Source organism: Mycteria americana, chromosome 1, assembly GCF_035582795.1.
Source record: "Mycteria americana isolate JAX WOST 10 ecotype Jacksonville Zoo and Gardens chromosome 1, USCA_MyAme_1.0, whole genome shotgun sequence".
Classification (NCBI taxonomy): domain Eukaryota; kingdom Metazoa; phylum Chordata; class Aves; order Ciconiiformes; family Ciconiidae; genus Mycteria; species Mycteria americana.
Genome location: NC_134365.1, coordinates 188,029,951 through 188,046,459, shown reverse-complemented (window position 1 = coordinate 188,046,459; position 16,509 = coordinate 188,029,951). Strand labels below are relative to the sequence as shown.

At 38.0% G+C, this 16,509-nt stretch overlaps 1 protein-coding gene across 6 annotated transcripts in view; it reads right to left on the bottom strand.

Moving 5' to 3' along the window:
• The window catches only part of NAA16 (N-alpha-acetyltransferase 16, NatA auxiliary subunit), a 78,455-nt gene that overhangs the window by 20,156 nt on the left and 41,790 nt on the right, over positions 1-16,509 (bottom strand). Inside the window, exon 10 of one of the 6 annotated variants that reach the window (XR_012773494.1) lies at positions 6,783-6,954. The exons of the other annotated variants lie outside the window; for them this stretch is intronic. The gene's annotated coding sequence lies outside the window, so the exon portion shown is untranslated. The remainder of the gene's footprint in view (positions 1-6,782; positions 6,955-16,509) is intronic. 6 annotated transcript variants of the gene reach the window in all.

Sequence of the window (16,509 nt, the reverse complement as noted above, 5' to 3'; positions counted from 1 at the left end):
GAAAGAAGTATCCAGTACATACCCTGAAACAATACGCTAAATGCCTCATGGGAAATGGAAAAGCAACAATAAAAATAGTCTTTAAGAGTACTACGTCAATACTTGAAGTCTTTGCTACAATGCGATGCTAAGAGAGAGATAAGAAGGTGCTCACAACATGCAGAAGCAGTATCACTGGACACTCAACAATATTTATGAACTTACTACCAAGTAAGACAGAAAAAGCAGAAAGCAGTTGCTGGCTCTGGAGTTTTGGAGAAGGCCTTTGATGACAAGATTTTGAACACAGCTTGCGGCTGGTTTGTCGCACACAGTAACAGTACTAAAAAACCCCTTTCTTGAGTTGTCTCCATTATCAGACCATTTCTGAGACAGTGGTAATCATTCACACATGCACACAACACCAGCCAACACAACACAGCTGAAAGCTGGGGAGTTGAACCCACAAAATAATGAAGTGGAATACTATAAAGACCAGGTTCCTTGCTTTTCTTTTGATGCAATGGTCTCCACACCATTCTAAACAGAACCTTCCCCAGAAACAACTTAGCACTAAAAAAAAGCTCTGATAACAATGATGGTGCAAACAAGAACATCTTCTGAAGTAATATTTCTTGAATAATTCTGTTTCAAAACTCCCTTTGCTCACAGAAGCACCTTCAGAGCCTCCCTGAAAAGGGTTACTTGATTACTTGTGATGGATGAGCCAGACATACAGCTTGGCAAGGAAGCTGTACCCCCTTCTCTAGGTTCCTAGAGACACTGTACAGGAGGATCCTGGGTTCAGAGCCAGTTAAGCTCTGCCCACATGGTAAATCTGCAACCTGAAGTCCCCATCTCTACAAATGCAGATGCTTAGATGTGAACTTTCAGGCCTGAAAAAATATTTATGAATGGTAGCAGAGGCACACTTCTGATGATCTATTGTATCTAGCACAGCCCCATCACATGAGTAACGGTATTTCAATCCAGGGCACTCTGACCATACCTTTCAGGATGGAAATACTGATGGGAAGGAAGCTTCAAATAAAGAAGCTGCCAAGAGACTTTCAAAAAAGAAAAAAGCTAATAAATTCAATTAACCACATTGGGGGGAAAAAGGGGAGGCTGGGCAGCTACTCATCAGAAAAAAGGTTTTACTACAGCCTAACGAAGACAAGAACCATCTTCATCTATAGCCAAGAGGTGATTGGCATGAATTGAGATGTGCTTTTTGTTGAGGCAGCAAAGAACAGAGCATGCCAAACATGAGCCAGCTGGCACACTTGCACTGCACAAAAGGTCTGAGTTCAGGCTCTTCCAGTGTATCCACACAGGAAGGTGTATATGGGCAGCCACCTAAAGAAGTTCCATTTCCTACGGCTTACTATAAATTAAAAGAATATCTAAGATCACAACATCTATAAGCTTACACAGTTCACAGAAGAATCAAAAAACCTCTTCAGCAAGGCTCACACTAGTTGATTTTCGTGGGACTTTTTTTTTTTAAAGCAATGTTCCTCCATTATTTAAGAAAAAAGTCCCATCTAGCTACTTTGAAACATAAGATACTGACACTCAGCTTTATTAGCGTAAAAAGGAAAAGGTGTAGGGTATTCAAATGACTGAATATTTCTATTTTTACTCAAGGCAGCTATACACTAACTTACTTGCAACAACTTCATAGTTGCACTTGAAAAGTTTCTGCTCCACAACTTGTTACATAGCTGATACAGATTTACCCCACCCAATGAGGTATGAACCACAGAACAAGCCCATAGAGACTATTCAAATAAATTACTCCAATTGTGAAAGGCTGTTCAGCCTCATACAAAGAATTTCCATTGCTTACATTTTAGTATATGGCTAACATCTGAATGTAATAAAAATAACAATCTATTAAAAATTATTTTACCACCTCATGCCATGAAAGTATAAACAGGAAAACATGACAAACAGCCTTCTACTTAACACAAGTCTGCTTAAGTTTCTTATATATCTTTGACATATACAGATGCCAAGTTTGCTTCTTTAAGAAGCTTTACTGTTTTGTATAACACCCAATGAAAGTGTTGCTTTGAAACTAACAGCAGTTCAGATGTAGGTGCATCTCTGTTTTTAAACGTATTCAACTGAGCCATCAATACTCACTCCTGCTTCCCTAAGAAAAGCACTGTTAAATGTGTGCATATGCTCATGCATACACAGGGCAAGACAAAAATCTGTCACTTGCAGTACAATGCACATCTAAAGGGAAGTTCCACAGTCATCTTAAATTGACCTAAATGAGAGTTAACTGCCAAAAAACCAAAATCAGTGGGTTTTCATTCAGATCTGTTCCTTGATCTAGTTTGCTAAGCAGTTGCACAAAATCTTGCACCCCCTTTCAGTGGAAACCTAGGTGTTCTACAGTCAACTTCAAGTACCTGTAAAAACACCATTCCAGTCAGCTTGCAACTGGCCATCTTGACCCAGCTAGTAGAAAATTTTTATTATCTACTTTTCTTTAAAGCTAATCCTATGGTATCATTGTTAGTCACTAACTTCAGCATTTCACAGTGCGCGGTGGCTAAGCAAACATAATTCTCAGGAATTTCGGCAAAAAGCTACCAGCTTATAAGGACCAGCTAGCCACAAAGCATTAACTCTGTAGTACTGTATTTAACCAAAACAGAATAAAAAGCAAAAAACTGACCCACCCCACAACCCTGGGAAGTTAGGCATTTTCTTTGTTCCCTGAACATCTAAGAAATCAGTTACATCTTTTGTAAGCAGTAGAGAAAGTAGCCTTCTATTAGATATGTTTCTTTAGAGCTGATCTACACTCTAAGGAAGTTCACAGATTTTGGTTTACTGTCTTATTCTTTCTATGAAAATATACAGAAGAGCTTTATTAGCTTTTAGATTTTTCTTTACACTTAGTTCCTTACAACTAAACACCTCCATTAATGCCTTGTAAACGATTACAAGCATGAAATACATCCAATGCAGTGTCAGATAAACTCAGAATTTAAAATTTGCTAAAAATCAAGCATAACTAGAGCTCCTTTTTGCCCTGGATTAGGTTTGGAGGTGTGCCTTATGATACAGATCATTGCTAGTAAACTGCATGTCTTCCTGAACAGTACAGCTACATTGCAATAAGTTTGTGTGTAATTTGTACACACTTGACTATATACACCATCAAATCCTACTCTGATTAAGCATCTCAAGATAATGCTAACTTCCTGTGTAAGTTAAGATTACTCTTGGCATCCACTGCTGCTAGCACTGATAACAGCTACTCCTGAAATCAAACAAGTGATATTTTTCTAGTGTCAATACCACCAATGAACACACAGGCTATTTGAAATACTAAACTCCAGAGTAAAAAGCTTCCTCCATTTATCTAAATGAGTTTAGTTTGTATTTGTGATTCAAAAAGCAACTTGTAACATGGTATTTTGTAAACTTGCTCTGCTGAAACAGCATTATTTCTTTTTTAGGGCATGTTACATACAAGCATAGTGAATTGGAAAGTTTATAGTACAAGTAGCATTTAATAAACATTGCAATTGTTTTGTAATTTTGACTGAACCATGCAACATTTCTAGTCATATGTGACTGCATTAACCTGTTTTTGTCTCGAACATCTGCACTGGAAACATATTTTGTCCCATATGTAACAGCCTTTGCACTTCTGAGTTACTCTTAGAGGAGAGAACTCTTAGCTAGGGGAGAGCTGCTCGGTGCACCAGCTTTGAAGAGAGCAGACTACTCAAGCAGAATGGCAAACGAGTCACAAGAACAACATTCTTCATTAAAGAATTTACTGCTGCTTTGGAAAGGTCTAACACATGTATGTTTACACATTGAAAGTACAACTGCACAAGCTCCTTTGGAGCTGTGCAACAGGTTTAGAAGTACAAGATCAGTCTCATGTTAAACAAAAACTTTAAATAGGATGACTATAAATACAGAAGGCAGCCATGAATTTTAAGTGCTTCAAATGTAACAAATTGAATATTAAAACAACTCCCTAAAAGTTATTTTAAAAGCTATACTCCTTGAATATCTTTATAAACAGTTAGGGCATCTATTTGGGATGGAAAAATGTAGGATTCAGCCAGACTTGGAAATGAGGTCTTAGCTCTGAGATTACTGGGAAATGTCAGAATTGCTCAAATCTTTTCCATAAAATGTAGCATCTTTCCATTCAGAAAATAATAAAAGTATAAGTAAAATAATTAAATAGTTTTTCAAATTCAACTACACATCTAGCTACGTTATCAATACAATATAAAGTTTAACTTCCCTCAAAAACTGAGGGAAACTTCATTGAAAATGTATTTTGGCTATAGGTGCAGCAAATAAACCGCCTACAATAAAGCTACAGAACACTTCAAAGTACGAACATTAGTGTTCACCTGTATCACAAATATTAACTAGTTCGACTATGATGTTCATAGATTTCTACATAGGCTACCTTTTCTGGAAGTGAAAACTAACACAGATTAGCAGTTTACAAAACTGTCTATGACAAGTTGCACAATTTAGAAAACTCTTGTGCAGGAACCTAGAGCTCAGTAGGACAGCAGAACAGACACAGTCAGAACAGACTTAGTGTCTCAGGAAAACTCTCTCACAGTGGTCAAGCTGTAAAATGTACAACACAAAACTAAAATAAAAACCTAGGGACTGCACAAAAGACTATTAAAAGCTTGATTTTTAAGTTTCTTTTCTGATTTTACACTTCCAAGCGCTGACCTTTCACTGCCTTTTCAATATGAGCTATAGAAATTTAACATGTCAGTCTACTACTGAAGTCTGCATATAATTTAGAGAAGCCTACTCATTTATCTGCTATGTCCAATTACACAGAGAGAGATGTCTAGAAAAAGCATATTGCTTAAATGTATTAGACATCTTTCATCTAGGAATTAGCCCAAAAGGATAAACAGACTACAAATGGGATATTATTTTACCCCAGACATACTGTTACAGACATGACGGAGCCTTATGAAACAGACTCTTACAGTTAAATAGCCATAAATCTGGAAGTTGTGCTAGGAGAGCACTTCATATGCAGGACTGAGGATCTGAAGTTTACTCATTTTCTTAATTCACTCCACCCCACCCCAAATTAACCTACACTTAATAGTGATCTGCAAGTATCTGGTGAGTTAAAACAACTGACATTTTCTTGATATAAATGTAGTACAGAAGAAAAATAATACTAAAATTCAGAGGTGACTGGCTAGCTCAGACTTACTGTTCTAACAGCAACCACGTGTCTGAATTACACTAAAGAAAACAGGTTGTAAGGTACAAATCAAGGAGCCATTCTAAGAGACAGAAATACAGATACCAAACGACACAATATAAAGTATTTTGTTATACATTTTTTCCTGAAGAGCACTTGCCTCATTTAATATGCCAGATATAACCAGAGCGTGAATGAAATGGGATAATGTTCTATGAAAGTACCGACACCCACAAAACAGATTTTTACTTTCATTTTCATATTGCCTTACAGCATCCAGAACCAGATTTTCTAACATGCTGAGCATTCCACATCAACTGACATCAGTGAATGCTTCTGAAGATAAACATCCCTGAAACCATAACTCCTGGGCTATATGATCAATGCCTGCAGAATTTGGCCTTGACATCTTACTGCCTGTTTTAAATGTGTGAAGTATGGATAAGACTTCCCCTCTTTATTGTACTGTGTCAAGACTACTAACTTGTGAGATGTGACATAAGCCACAGCGTATGAGAAAACTGCCAAAGAAAAAGTCTGCATTATACCACAGTATGTAAACACATTCAGAAAAATAGTATCATTCATTTTAGAGCACTTGACTTTCCAGTTTTACTATTACTCCTAATGATCCAGTCATAAAATTGTTGACACAATAGAGTAAGTTAACAACAGCAGTGTAAGTTTGTACTGAAAGTTTTAGGACACTCATAAGAATACAAATTCAGAGCAAACCAATGCTCTAAGATGTCACTGTGGTCATCACACAACTAATTTCATGAGCAACTGTTTTTTTTGAAAGCTTTTGGACAAGTTTGGGGACTGCACAAAAGAAAGCAAATAGTTTCATATGAGCAGAGCATCAGTAGGAGCAGCTATGAGCAGAGATGTTGAAAGCATTTCTTGTGGATCTTCAGATAGTTATTTAGAGCAGTTATTCCCAATGTAGACCACTCAGACTAAAAAAAGTTCTCTTGATAAAGTATTTTGTAAGTCAGTTGCTACACGTCAGCTCTTGGCTTACATGTTACCTCAGGGACCCGAAGTATCAGCCATCAACATGTTTTACACTACCCATCCTCATTACAGAGTGGAAACATACTATTCTGGCAGTACCTACAATGAAGTTTCTCATCCTTCTCCTTCCTCTTAAAGTTTCCTTACTCCTCCTTAAGATACAGTTATATAGGAGAAATGTTATTTTTTGCTATGAATGTACCAGTTAACCAGATCCTGAGCAAGTCCACTTACCAGATTTCCCCTCCTGGAATTTTAACTCAGAGACACTACTTTCTAAAACTTGAACTGACAGAGTCAGTATGAGCAAAAAGCTGTCCTTGGTTGATCTTACAGAGTTATCTCTTCTTAAAACGTAGAGAGATTCCTAGTGGAACTAATGTTTTTCACTTCCTTATGTAATCCACCAATAGTTCACAGAGGGCATCTAACTACAAAAACAGTTGCAACTTGCTTTAAGTTCCTTCAGCCTTCCACATCAAAGAGGGAAAATGCCTTCTTTCCTAAAAGGATTAGAGAAAGATCTTCACTGGAGACAGCCTACCTTCCTGTGTAGACAGTCTTACACCTTTTTTTGAGACTGTTGTTTCTGATGTTTCTTCCAGCCAGACATTTTCTCTCATCCAGTATTTCCTCACAGTCTCCATGTTTTTAGTTACTCAGAAAAAGGGCACATGTGCACTAAAGTCGAGCTTCAATGGCATCAACCAACGCACCTGCAACACAATCGACGCAAACCTTGATGTTGACTAATTGAAGATCTTCACTCTTTGGATTTTTATCTCATGGATATAGAGACTAGCACGTATGGGGAACCAAAGAGTATTTCTGAATATTGCTCAAGTACAAAAAGAACTTTTCGGGGGGAGGTGGAGGCAGCATTTCAAGATCCCTCTCTTGTGAGGAACAATAACAAATAAGGCTGTTCACAGTTATTTCTAATACATCTGGACAGAAGCTTACAGAATGTGAAAGTTATTATATCCCACGTACTTGTTTATACTTTCGGTTATTAGCTTCCAGCAGAAACATTCTGCCAAGAGTCACAGCTACATTCACCATGAACAGTAACTTTGCATGAACAACAAAACTTATAATAGTGCAGTGGCACTCCTAAACACAAGTTTTTTCCTCTTGAATATGCCAAAAACACTACAACTTCTTCCCAACAGAATATGTATTGTGCCACCTGCATGAATTTTATTCAAGTCCAAAGATATCAACATGATAAATGTAGTTTAAATAGCCAAGCATACTTGCTATTTAGAAACTAAAAGAAGCCTGATAAAAAAAAAGTTTAATAAGCCTCCATGCTATATAGCAGGCTTTTTAAGTTAAAGGCTTAGCATTACAGAAAACTCAAAAAGAATGGCTACTTTGCTGATACCCATTTTTTAATAATAACAAACTTCAGAAACTAAAGCACTACGCAAAGAATAAAAAACTATAAAACCACTTGTATCATAAAAGCAGAAGAGTCCAGTAGCCAGACAGTAAGTCTCCTATACCAGAGAAAAGGATTAAGACACCCATATCAAAGTATTTCACGTACACACAGACTGCATTGTGCTGAGACATTTTCCTCGTAAATGCCCCATGTTTCTTAGCATGTAAATAAAATATATATACACACAGTCACATTTCAAAAACCTTTCATTCACATAGCAGTACTTTAAGTGGTTATTCCAAAAGGCTCCACAAATAAAGATGATGAAACTTTTCATACTATTTTAGAAGTATCAACCGTAAGTAAAAAAAAATCCACCATATTCACATTTTTTAAAGCCATGTTTTGTTTAGATAACATTTCAAAGTTCTAGAGGACAGCAGGATATCTTGTTCATAAAAAACCCCAAAACACAAACTCACAAGTTTCCTCATGTAGGATGAAGCTGCCTTTTTATTATAGCCTCCCCTGTTATTCTCCCATATATCTCACTTGCTTAGAATTAACTCATTTTAGTTAGTCACCTACAATTCTTACTACTTAGTCCGTGGTTAAAAGTGACAAAGATGACAAATTCACTTTAAAACGCAAATTACCTCCACAGTATGCTTATGAATTGATGATGCAGAAGTTTAGTATTTTATGGCAAGATCAAGAAAATCAAGTGAATAAATCTCCAAAGGCAGTATGAGAAGTACATGTTTTAAATAACATTCAAGTAAGAGAAACTACTTTTCCCAGAAATAACTACAATTCTTCAAAACACTATCAACATTGGTCCCACTACACACAAGTACCTCTCTCATAGCATGTGAATTTTTTCTAAATCACACAGGTGGATTTTTCAAATGAGGACAACTCCTGTTTTTTATTTTCACATGTTCAATCCAATAATCTTTTAGATTGCTGCTGCAGAAATGGTTTGTTGAGCAGCGGCACTTTTAGCTAAATAGCACGACTTAGTAAGAAAACCAAAAACAACTACAAATTTAAAGCTGTACAGATTCAGAAAGTGGTACGCAAACACCTGTGCTGTTCCTTCAGCAGAAGTGGCAACTGAAGAACAAGGGTGGAATGGACAACTGGGAACGTGAACCACTCTGTCCATGAGTCAAGGCCCTTAGATAATTCATTTTGAATTGCATGACACACACTCATAAATCAGTTCCCTGAGTAGCATCATCTGCTGGAGTCCTACAAATTCTGTGCATGTTATTCTCACCTTCAACACACAGAGTACACAAAGATCATTAACTTTTTCAGCACAGAATTTACATAAATTAAAACTCCAAGATGAAGACAACAGATCATGAGACTTGTGTTATCACCTCTCATAGAGCAGACTATTTTAGGGTAAAAGGCCATTTTCTCTTTAAATGTACGCCACTACAGTTGTCACTGTAGAGTACAGAAAGGCAATAGGTACTTGGGATAGTAAGGATAAGTAACAGTCATTAAAAATTGAAGTACTGATCTCCAAAATACAGCACCTCATTTAAAGCCTAGCATACAGCATTTGTCAAGCATTAAAGACAACAGCTCCACTGAGCACCTCCCAACAGTTGTGCATTAACAAAAAGTCAAGAGCAGGAGCACAGCACACTGACCCCACCACAGTGTCACACCAATAGTCCCTGCTGTGTAAGCTACAAACATCAGCAGGTTTGCTGGAACAAACTGTCTCCATCAGCAGGCAACTACTTAAGGTGAATGTCAGCTATCTGACCTGAAAAATAATCTGGACACAATTATGGCTTTACTAGAATTTTATCAGTACCTCTTCCTTCACTTTTTCTTCACCAACGAGATGAGAGCAAACTCAACTTCAGTGAACATCTACATCAACAGCTTGGCCAAGTGACTGCTGATTTCTAAGATGTTTAATCTTTCTCTTTACTTGAGACTACAAGCAGATGATCCCTGACAAAACACCAAACGCACAACTATTACATTGTCTGTTCGAATTTACACTGTGGAACATCACAGAAATGAAAAGGAATGCTATATGTACAACTCAGAGTTCCAAAATCAAGAAAGATGGATGGAGGACTGTACTGAAACAATTAGATCCCTTCATCTCTATAGATAGCACCCTCAGCCTAATCCCATTTCACTCTTGAATAAACAACCTGCTCTTTTGGCAAGTGCCTACCCTGAAGCAGCAGTTATAGATGTTTCATTTGACATGTGGTGAACCATGCATGCAGTCACATTTAACCTAACACTAAGGCAAGTCTGAAGTTAGTCACCTGTGTTTTGAAGTTAATCCATTTCTAAAAGGCAGGTTCTGTGACAAGTGCCTGTTTTTCCCTTTGTGAAAGGCCTGAGAAGGGAGAAGCAAGAAATTCTAGGAATTGATTAGGAGGGCTATGCTGGCAAACAGACATAAAAGTCACAACTAAAGATTCCAAATCACAGTATCCAGATTAGGGATCTCAATGCTTCTGTATATAGGCACTCATGTATATAGGCATGTCCGTCTTTATTATGCCTTTCTGCACTGCTTGCTACAAGATCTTAGTGTTGCCAGACTTGCATAAAATGCATTTGTCCCAGTACTGAAGTACTAGTTGCAGACTACCTTGCTGCCTAGCAAGCCAATGCCTACAAAGCTAATCCTAGACTTGAAAGTGAAACCCAGTAAGATACTATCGCAGTATCATTAAAGCTGGAAGAGACCTCTAGAGACTGCCTAATCCAGCCCCCTTTTACAGAACAGGGTCAGCTGAAGCAGGTTACTCCTGACCATGTCCAGTCACGTTTTGACTATCTCCAAGGATGACTCCACAACCCTCTGAATAACCTGCTCCCGTGTTCGACAACCCCCATGACAAAAGTCTTTTTTTCTTTTGCTCAAATATTCTCTTGTATTTGCACATAAATACCTTGTCTGGTCACTGGGGACAAATGAGAAGCATCTAGCTGTCTTTTTTCACTCTTGCCTTCAGATATTTATACATGTAACATCCCACTTGAGCCTTCTCTTCTCCAGGCTCAACAATCCTAGCTTTCAGCCTCTCCTCATATGCCAGACACTCCAGTCACTTCATCAGCTTCATGGCCTTTCGCTGGACTCTCTCCAGTATGTCCATGTGGCTCTCGTAGAGGGGAGCCCAGAACTAGACCCAGCACTCCAGATGTCTCACCAGGGCTGAGGGGAGGAGAAGGATCACTTCCCTCAACCTCATGGTGATGCTTTTACTAATACAGCCCAAGATGCTGTTGACCTTCTTTGCTGCAGAGTAGATTGCTGGCTCATGTTCCGTCTGCTATCTAGCAGAACCCCTATCTTGCAGAAGAATCCTCTTCTGCAAAGCTGCTTTCCAGCTGGTCAGTCCCCAGCCTATACTAGAGCATGGGGTTATTCCTCCTAAGGTGCAGGACCTGGTATTTCCCTTTGTTAAACCTCCTTTCAACCCACTTCTGCAGCACATCAAGGTCTCTCTGAATGACAACACAATCCTCTCGTGCATCAGCCACTCCTCCCAGTTTTGTATCATCTGCAAGGTTGTCAAGGGGTACACTCTGCCCCATCAGCCAAGTTATTAACAAAGATGTTACATACTACTGGCCTCAGTGTTAACTGCCTGGGAATACCAGTTGGACTTCATGTTGCTGATCACAACACTGAGCCTGGCAGTTCAGCCAGTTTTCAGTCCGCCTTACTGTCTACTAAGCTTTATTTCAATAGTTTGTCTGTGTTACAGGAGAGAGTGTCAAAAGCCTTGCTAAAGTCAAGATAAACAGTACCAACTGCTCTCCCCTTGTCCACTGAGGTAGTCATTTTGTCATAGAAGGCTATCAAGTTAGTCAGGCATGACTTCCCCTTCATAAATCCATCCTACCTACTCCCAGCCACACTTTGTCCTGTGGGTGTTTGGTAATTGTTTCCAGGATTATTTGCTTCATCGCCTTCACAAGGATTGAGATGAAGCTGACTGGCCCATAGCTCCTCAGATGCTCCTTTTTGTACTTCTTGAAAACAGGAGTGACATTTGCTTCCCCCCAGTCCTCAGGAAACTCCATCCATCACTACAACCTTTCAAAGATTGAGTGGCAGTGCAGTGACACTGTCCAGCTCCCTCAGCAGTTGTGGATGCATCCCATCAGGTCCAATGGGCACGTGCACATCCAATCTGTTTAAAAGTTCCATAACCTGATCCTCCTCTGAGATCTATGTATTTAAGGAAACGATGAAAGTAACTCACATAGGCCCTCAAAAAAATCACGGAAGTAGCGTACATTCTCTATTGCCTTGGTGTACCAAACTCGCTACTTTTATCAGCAACTCTCAGAAGGCTTTAAGAAGATTTACCACAAGTGTTGAGCTTGAAATGGGAATCTCATTAGGAAAGATGACAAAAAGCATTATCATGACAGGTGTTTTGAATGCCTCTGGATTCTGCCTCAAAGAAGTTTGGGGCTTGGGGTTTTTTTTTTAGCACAACAGTGAAAGCTGTCAATGAAGTCACTGACAATTGCTGTGGTTTTATATCTTCTGCTTTTCTTTGATACATAACAGGAATCCACTCTTGGACATGTAAGGAAATAGACACAAGTATTGTCAAGACAGCACTAAGGGCACCAACGAGGTGTCAGCTGAGCAATCCACTGCCATTTTGTTGCACACAGTCAATTACAGAATATATGCAGATGCCTTAGAGTCTCCTTCTGATCTAAAAAGTGTCCATCAGAGGAGTGAATGATACCTAGAAGATCAGAATAAAAGTATCACCATATCCAATGTTTGTCTTGGTGCTAGTGGATGTGGGAAGATGCAGGTTAAGAAGGAAAAAAAACCAAACCTGCTAAGTACCTGTTTCGGACATGTCTTGTCCCAGGAAGACTAGGCATCTGCTTTATCTGCCAGTTAAAGGCACAGACTCAGTGCATAAAGGGTACAGTTTAAACTGCACATTTAGTGTAAACACCACCATGATGGTGTTTAGCACAGAGTGCCTTCCCTTTCGTGGTAACTCTTCCCCCAGAATTCTTCCATTTTGTGATAGAAATTATCCAAATAAAGTTAAATAAAATTTTTCCCCAAATAAAGGGGAAAAAGTCCCAAACAAACATGGAATGAACTTATGAGTTTTGCAGAGCAGTAGGACATCCACAGGGTTCCCTCTTGGTGTCTTGAACAACAGCCAGAACCAAGAGTGTGTTTCAAGAGGAATTGTACAAATAGGCACAGGCTGGCATTTGACAAGGTGACTGAACTCATAGCCAAGACATATGTAGTTACTGCAGAATTTCTGTAATAGTTCCATATTCTAAAAGCTATTTTAAAATCTGATATTCTTGAAGAAGAGAACCAGAAGTTGCTGGCAACTGTTTTAATACATGAAACAACATTCAACTAATTATAGAAACACTTCAACTCTATACTCATATTTTCCCCATCTTAGTTTCTTCCTTCAGTTTAGCAGCTATACATTAATGTAGATGACTAATTAAAATTTGATTAACATAGATTAAAGCACATTCTTCTGAAGACCGAATTTTCTATTTTTGACAGAGAACAGCAAATTGTTTCTCCATTACAGATAGCAACTACCTAAAAACACCACAAAAACATCAAGGATATTCTTTTATCTATACTTGGTAAAATCATGCTTCATAATACACACTAATGAAATTATCATCAACTCAATCCAACATGCACAGCTACAGTAACAACTTATGCAGGAAAGTGGATGAACTTAATTTTCTGAAGAGATACCTGTTTTTCTGCATTTTGCTACATGTAAAACCTATTTCCCTGCACTTGTTCCCTATGAGAAGAGTTCCTCTAAGTGATATTTACGAGTCTACTAGCTGTTTTAGCAACCCAGAAGTTCGCTAATTGACACACCGAGTCAAACACACTGTCCTTACAGGACACGACAAGATCAACTGAGAAAAATAAATATTGAGCTCAGAAAGTAGGTCTGTTCCTTAACACTAGTAACCTGTATAGGAAAGTCTCAGCTCTTGTTCAGACCAGCTATTTCCTTTCCTTTCTCCAACCCTAGCAGGTAAGTAGAACCTGGTACAGTACTTTTTACATTTGTGAGCTTTGTCTTTTACTTAACCACGCTCACTTTACACTACTTTATCATGACCAAGAATTTTCACATTTAAAAAGCCCCAGGCTATATTTACAGCATTCCCTAGTGGCTGCCATATAATGAATAGAAGGAAGACGCAGGCAATTTCTTCACAACATACAGTGGCTACTTCAAGAGTCATCTGAAACATACAGTGATAAACGTTATTCTTACTGACTAAACATTTTTTTAAAATAAGAACAAAGCCATCGAGACAGTGTTTCATCAAATGATTTCTCTAATATGTTGTAGGTAAAAAGTGATCTATGACTACCAGCAATGATGTACCACTGAACATAGCCCATATAGTATTACAGACTTGTTTTGAATGAGACACTCCAGAAAACAGAGTAAGACTGACAGTCTCTATCAGCCTCTAATTGATCTTTCCTTCAGTTGGAAAGACATAGAATCTGGCTGTGTACCAATGTAGCAAGTTAGAAAGTGATTAGTGCATGCCTTCGGTATCTGCAAACAGGGAGCATAATAACAATTATCACTTGAGAAAGAACTTGAACTCTTTACATAACATATCCTTCCTCATCCACATTATCTGTAGAAAAGTCAGTTGCCAATATTATAGAAAATGATAAAACAAACATCTCCTTTTCAGCTGGCCTTTGTCCAACATTTCCTCCTGCAATTCAATGCCCCCCTCTTTTTTTTCTTATTTCAATATTAATTTTATGCTACAGCATGATATAGAATTGCACTATGGATACTGAACAGCTGGCATGATTTTTTTAATTATACACTATTTTAATAATCAAAAGCTCTATCCACAGCACAATACATTTGATCAAGTTTAAATGGCAGTACAGTTTCTAGGCAAAAGACAATTGTTAGATCCATTTCTTCAAGCCTCTCACTCTTCAGTCTCTACTATTTGTATTTCCTGCAGTCTAGGTGGCTTGACAAGAGGAATAAACAGTCAAAAAACAGTTCACATGCTACTTAGACTCACATAACAGCACAAAACCTTAAAAATTACAACCTCAGTCGAAGAACTTTGAAGGATTAAACAATTTATTTGATAACTCCTAAAACTAGGGAGAAAAACATTAAGTCAGATCACTGCTTTGCAAGCAGTGAAGGACCATAAAATCTGCAATTGGATCTCGTTGCAGAAGCACGTACAGTAATTTACAGCAAAGCAAGCTTAACACTTTCTCACCCTCCCCATCAGCTTCCAGAGTTATTTTAAAGACTACCTTAAGTACCCCTGAAACATAATTATCTCAAATCTCAGTGGCTTAACAACTCACTCCTAGAAGGTAATAAACAATATTGGCGACACCGTGATGAAACATCCAGCTAATGTGCTTATCCCAGGTTTCATCATACTGTCTCTGTTACCTTCTCAAGCGTCCAAGTTTCAAGCAGTTAACAAACCTTGAATAGTTTCCTTTTCAACCCAGTTGTGCAAATATAAACCTCTGCACATTGCAAACTGAACACAAAGCCAACACATATATGATTTTTTCCTGCCCCAGAATTTTAAGGAAGACAGACTGCATAACATAATATAAAGTATACTTTAATGTGTTAGAGGCTTACTTAATAGGGAAGAATTTGCCTCAAGAGAGGTCTTTGAGAATGCCGAAAAGCAACAAAGCTATATGTAATCTTTCTTTATGGAAAATATTTCAGATCCTCATGCCTCGAAGAAAGTCTCTTCCAGTAATAACCTTAAGATCATTTTTTCTCCTGAAACAAATAGCTTTACATGATTGTACTATGATGTCTTTCCCACTTATGGTACCCTTCTGTGACTCTACCCAAATGATCTTAAACAATAGTTCTACTTTAAGTGTGAAAAAGACTAAAAACATCTTTCCTCCTTAACCAAAGTAAAGCATATTCTTTAGTGAAGTGATGAAGAACCAGTTGTACTCCACACTTTTCTCCACTTAATATTCAGACAAGTATGTAAGCAAATTCCAATTAGGTAGCTGAAAAAGTGACATCCCCTCCACCCAGCCAGCACTTCAGTTTTTTAAGTTTTGGGTTTTGGTGGGACATTCATTAATTCTTTCTAGAAGCAACTGTAAAGCTTGCTCAATGTTAGTTTCATAGATATCAAGTACTCAAATAATAGATACTTTAGGAACAAGTATAAACACTTCCCAACACACCCCAGTGAAACAGATGGGACACACAGTAGGCACCTTCAGGTTCCTAATACAGGTGTCTGTGCTCCCTCTACAACCAAAGCAGATCTATCAGATCTACCTAGCATAGTCAAAAGGAGCCTTGACAGCAGTTCAACTGATCCGATGTAGGAAACCACATATGGTAGTGAGCTGAGCAGTTCTCTATGTCCACTGACCTAATTCACATGCCTGAATCTGGAACTTAATGTCATTCCTTTCCTGTTATAAACATATTCCAGAGAATTTGGGAGACAAACAATGAAACTGAAAGTTTTTGAAATCTGAATGCACATCTGCATAAAATAATCCACCTACCCAAAAAAAAAAAAGGAACCAAGAAAATAGAGCTAAAGATAACTACTTCAGCCATCTTTTTATTGGATGAGTCGTGCCAGATTTTTTTATTTTGTCAAAAGTTATGCTTAGCACACAAGAACTATACTTTTGTGATTTAATCAAATACACTGAAAATTATCTGAAAGCAGGAATGTACAGGAGCACAATATATTCTTTATGATAAGCTATGCAAAGATAATTCTATGTTTTATTTCCCTACTCCTAGAAATGTTAAAAAACCGAAAA